Raw genomic sequence first — 5,396 nt, forward strand, 5'->3', positions numbered from 1 at the left:
CGTCTGCGTTGTGACCTGGAGAAAGACTTTGTTCCTGTTAGCAGCTCTCAGCCCCCACTGGTAGCAGTGCTGAGGGTTCGTTCAGCACCCGACTGCCCGTGTGGCTGTGATGTACCTTGCAGTACAACCAGGAGGCTGCTGAGGAGCCGAGTTTCCAGCGCTGGGAGGGAAGGTGGGGATTTGCACGTCTCCAGCCTAACCCACACAATACCAACTTGTCCTCTCTATCATGAAATCCTAGCTCAGAAGCTCACATTATTAAGCCTGCATCACCTGTGATTCACCTTTAAAGAAAATAGTCATCTGTCCCCTGGCACACACCACTCTGCGTGGAAGCGTTTTTCCCATGAGCACCACTATCAGCAGAGGTGGGAACCCAGCAGCAGCCCGAGGCCCTGCTGGGCTGAGCTGTGGGACACTATTGGCTGAAACTTACTCACCCAGCACACTCCATCCCTCTCCCGTTCCTGCCAGGGCAGCATCTGAAGGACATGCTTCATATTGGGTATTTAAAACTGCCTGCCCAAGGGGGTCCAGATAGGCTCAGTCTGAGTTTGAGGAATAGCAAAACTCACACCAAGCAGTTGCGAGGGATTTGAGGTGGGAGGTGAGTGCTGTCCCTGAGTAGGCCCCACTCGTACGGCTTTCCTGGAGGAGGCTGCTGTTGCCAGCAAGGACATCTGCTTTATTACACACACCAGAGGAGGTTCAGCATTCCTCCCCTTCTCTTCCCCTTTCACACAAACTCAGCTCAGGCAGAGGAGGTTGAATCCAAATAGGAAATGTGAATTCATTAATAATAATAAATCTGAAGGAAGAAAGTAGAACTCGAGAGAAAAGAGAACAGCAGGCCTGCTGGCCAAGGCTGCTCCTGGCTGCCTCAGAGCCTGCAGCACCCTGGGGTAATGCAGGGCTGCTGGGTGGGCTCACTCTCCAAGCCACCCTGCGGTGACTGCACACGACATGGGAGCCCCCGTTCCCAGCCAGGAGTCACGGAACTGACTCCTGGCTCTGACTTGAAGGCAGGGAAGCAAAGTGCTTCCTATCAGGGAGTTTCCGAGGGGCTGCCTCAGCCTGCTGCGAGGGCTCCGTGCTGGCGGCTGGGCACAACACATGTAGCTGCTCTATCTCTCTGGCGAGCTCGACAGCTGCTCGTAGCTCCAGTAATTAGACTGTCATTGCTTGTTAGAGGATAGGAAAACGCTCCTATGACAGATTCCACGAGTCCTCTGTTTTTTAAGACCTCACAGAAATCACCAGTGCATTAATTGAGATCTCTTATTTCTCTGGAATCAGAAGGGAAGAAGTTCCCTCTGCTGCTTTGCACTCCAATCAGAGCCCTCTCCCACCTCCCATGGAACGTGGTTAATTCACTCTCAGAGCCTCGGGAGAAGTTGAATGCCTTTCATACCTACCCGGCAGGAAGAGAGAGCTTCCAGACCGTGTGAACTTACTTTTAAAATCTCCTCCTCGTTTTGCTAAATTTAACTAAAAGAAGATACACAGCCTTTTCTCCACTAACTGAGAACTCCATTAACTGAGCGGAGGCTCGGACTCTTCTTCCCATCCGAGCTAATGTTAATTCGGGAGATGCTCAGAAGGGGCTATTCCCTGCCGAACAAAAGCACGGGAAGATCACGCCGAGCTGCTCCTGCTCCCATCCAGCAGATGAGACAGAAGAGGCGATTTCCTTTCCTCCCTTCCGTAAATTCCCCTTTCCCCCACAATCATACAAGGTTAACTCAACAGAGGAGTCTCAATCCAAATGGCAACCGGGATTGCATTAAAAAAAAAAAAAAAAAAAAAAACAACCAGCACTGAAGGAAGGGGGAGGAAAAAAAAAAAACAGAAATAGGGAAAGAAAAGAGAAAAAGCAGCAGGCTGATTACGAGGTGTCAAAACTGCCAGGAGCAAGAAGGTGATAGCAATCAGGGGTGAGAAGAGTGCGCCATTCGTGCGGGGCAGCTAATTATCCGTCTCATTTGAGAAGAGCAGCATTCGAGGCAGCAGCGTTCGCCTGCTGAACGGTGACAGATTGGCGCGGAGGAGAGGGGAGGTGTTAAAACAATGGAGCCGGGCTTGCGAGCGCTGTTGCATGCTAATCAGCCCGGCCTCCTTTCTTCCTTCCCTCCCTCCTTCCCTCCGCCTGCCTGCCGCGATCCCTCCTTCCCACCGGCCGCATGGCAAGCCCAACACTCCCGGGCCCCTCCGCAACGCGTAGCCCCACAGCTGGCCGAGGTGGGAATCCAGAGGGATCCTAGGGGAGAGCGCACAGAGCGGCGGGCGGCACCGGGGAGGGCCAGCAGGCCCGTTGCTACCCGTGGTAGCTCGCGGAGCTCGCCCGTGGTAAGCGGAATTACCGAGCCCGCCAGCCCCAAAGGTTCCTCGGCCGGCGCTCCGCTCCCAGTGACCCCCCAGAGTACAGCCGCAGACGCAGCGCAGAGGCAGCTCCGAGCGAGGCTGCCGGCCGGAGCCGATCCGCCGCCGCAGCCAGGCGAGGCCCGCAAATGCGAGGGAAACGCAGAGCTGTGCCAATTACTGCTGGGTTCCAGGGTTCCGCTGTCCTCGGCTCTGCACAGGGACTAGAGTCTGGAATGCTAAACAGGTCGTAAGCAAGTTGCACGGCCGCCTTTCGCCTCTCTGATTGCTTGGCCTTGCAAGCACGCACCTAGTTCGCACCCTATGATGAGCAGGTGCAGAAAGAGCTGCCCTCCTCTCCGAGCGGTCAGGCTCCCGCTCATGGGCGGTGTGACGGGGGCAGCGGAGCGGGGGGAGCCCCGCACGGGATCGCGTCGCTCCCGGCTCCTGCGAAGCCCCCTCTGCCCGGGAGCCGCGGGGCTAAGCCCGAAGCCGGAGCGCTGACAGCCCGGCGGCAGCCAGCGCTGCGCTCCGCTCTGCCAGGAAGAAGCAGAGGAATGAGCGTTGGAATGTTTACTCTCCAATATTTCTCAGTTTCCATTCCATCCTGCCCTGAAAGATTTCTGATTACTATACACTTCAAAATAGTATTTATTACAGATTTACATAATCTGTATGTTTTATGTTAAGGGAATAACACATTGACGCTGTACTACTGAAAGGAGTTAATCTAAACTATGTAGTGTCTGCTTTAAGAATTCCAACTAAAACAAGTCCTTATCTCCTGGCAGCGATAGGGAACACGCAGCCAGAAGGACACTGCCCGGCGCTAGCTAAGCTCCAGGTGAAGCCACCGCTCAGCTCCCGAACCTTCCGTGGGCTGCACGACAACACTCGGCGAAATTAAATCATGTGCGTCTGCGTGTAACCTCCCGTTTCATTTAACAAGTGTTATTCCAAACGGCACGTGGCTGTTCTATGGCAGGATTCGTGCGGGTAGGCGAACAGTGGCAGGGGAGGTTTGGGCCCGAGGTAAGCGGCACGGCAACGCAGGTTAAGTGCTATTTAAATGAGGTCTGAGCGGTAGTAAGAGCGCTCACGTTTTGTTATTCCAAGTCTGTCGTTGAGCGTTCTCGATGAATTGTCCTTGAGCATACAGATGGTGAGATTTTCATGCTTCCGTGCCATTCTGACATCCCAGGCTGTAAAAAAAAAAAAATTCCCAGATCGCTGTGATACCTACGGAGTAGAAAAATCCGGTCCACCTTAATACTCAGCTCTGAAGTGCTTTACGTTTGAGAGACTTTGTAACTCCTGATACAGAAGTTGGTGTGTACCGAGAATAGTGATTTAATGGATTTACACTACAAAGCAACATTTAAGATAACTTCTGCACCCTTTTCTCAAAGCAGATTTTTTTCCCCTGCCCCTTCTCAGTTCAGAGTTTCGGGAGATGGAGATAAAAAACATGCTTTTGTTTTTTCCTGCGATTTATAAAGCCTTTTTTTTTCATACTTTGTACATAAGGGTGAGAGAAAGACCTTCTAGTAGGTCAGGTTTACTTTTCCTGAAAAGATTCTTGGTTTGCCTATTGATAACACACGATTTTCCAAAGCGGTGACAAACAGTTGTGTCCGTTGCGATTATTTACATTGCGGACCGAAGGTATTGGAGTCGAAGACTTTTCCAAATAAAATGATGACTTCTTTTGTGCCTAACAAGCACCATTGCGGAGGCTGCGCGCCGCCCGCTCAGGCTGGAAGGCAGCGCTGGCACTGCTCGCAGGGCACCCCGCTGCGTAACGCCGGCCCGCGAGCAGCGCGTAGGGCTTCGTAAGGTTTGTGAGCTGACCGAAGTACAAAATACAAATAGATACATAGAGCGGGCTGATACGGTGAAAATGAGCTTAAAGAAAACCATTTTGCAGAGACGAGTATATATTTTCAAAAGGTTTTAAATATTCAGTCGGTGAAAAAATCACTACTTGTAAAAACGTGTGTATTTTCATTATGCTTAATTTACCATTCAAAACAAGTTTTTCTTAATAAGCTCTATTGTTTCTATCTGTTTGGTGAAATGTAATACGTGTGAGACAGAAAGCAGACTCGGAATGTGAATGAGTCTCGTTTTTCTCTCTACCGCTTTTTAAATACAACTGTACTCGGATACAGAGACCCTCAAGTCAATAAAGGGATTAATAGAAGCAGCGTGGCATTCCTGAGGCCGTGATCTAAAAAGACGAAACATGGAATCTTACTTCCTAAGTCAGGTGTTTTTTGCTTTTTTGTTTGTCTGTTTGTTTGTTTTGTGTTTGTTTTTTTTTTTTCCCTCCCTACATCTTATTTCTGTGCAATATAAAAGTCTCCATACACAAAAGCACTCTGTAGTTAATACTTATGTTTTTGCTTTCAGCAGCGACAACAAGCTTTGTCAGGTGTTCGCCGCTCGCACGGTTCATTAAAATACTTTAATAAACCACTCATTGCTTTACAAAATCACCGCACTATCACCCGAGTAAAAACATCTATATCCTCTCAAGCCAGCAGTGTCAAAAAGTATAGTCTCTCAGGGCAAGAGGTTACGAAGCCTTCATAAAGGTTTCCCATCTGTCATTAAGCGCGACATCGAGCCCTTTAGGTGCCGTGAAAATGATTTTCTTCTGAATTCTCCAGCCCAAAGATGCCATCCTCTTAATTACTAGCATTTGAGATTAGGAACGCCACTGAATTCCCTGGAGATTCACGGAAGATATGCAAAAATAATCTCTTCTCCCGCTTGCCTGCCAGGGCTTCAGTACCTGCCCACCAGCCAGTCGGCTCATTTGCTAAGTAATGATGGATGAAGCACGGCAGCTCGGGCAGCTGCGCTGCCGCCCCTCCTGACACTACCGATGTGCTCCACGGAAAGCTTCTTCATAATTGATCGTCAAAAAAGAGTGGCAAATAATGTTCTATTTATTTTTGTATTGATTAGCTGCCCTTCTCGCCATCGGGGAAATCCCGTGCAGGGGTTCCTCACGTACACGGGGTAAGGGAATG

The sequence above is a fragment of the Tympanuchus pallidicinctus genome, unplaced genomic scaffold (genome assembly GCF_026119805.1).
Source record: "Tympanuchus pallidicinctus isolate F22 unplaced genomic scaffold, pur_lepc_1.0 scaffold15, whole genome shotgun sequence".
In the NCBI taxonomy this organism is placed as follows: Eukaryota; Metazoa; Chordata; class Aves; order Galliformes; family Phasianidae; genus Tympanuchus; species Tympanuchus pallidicinctus.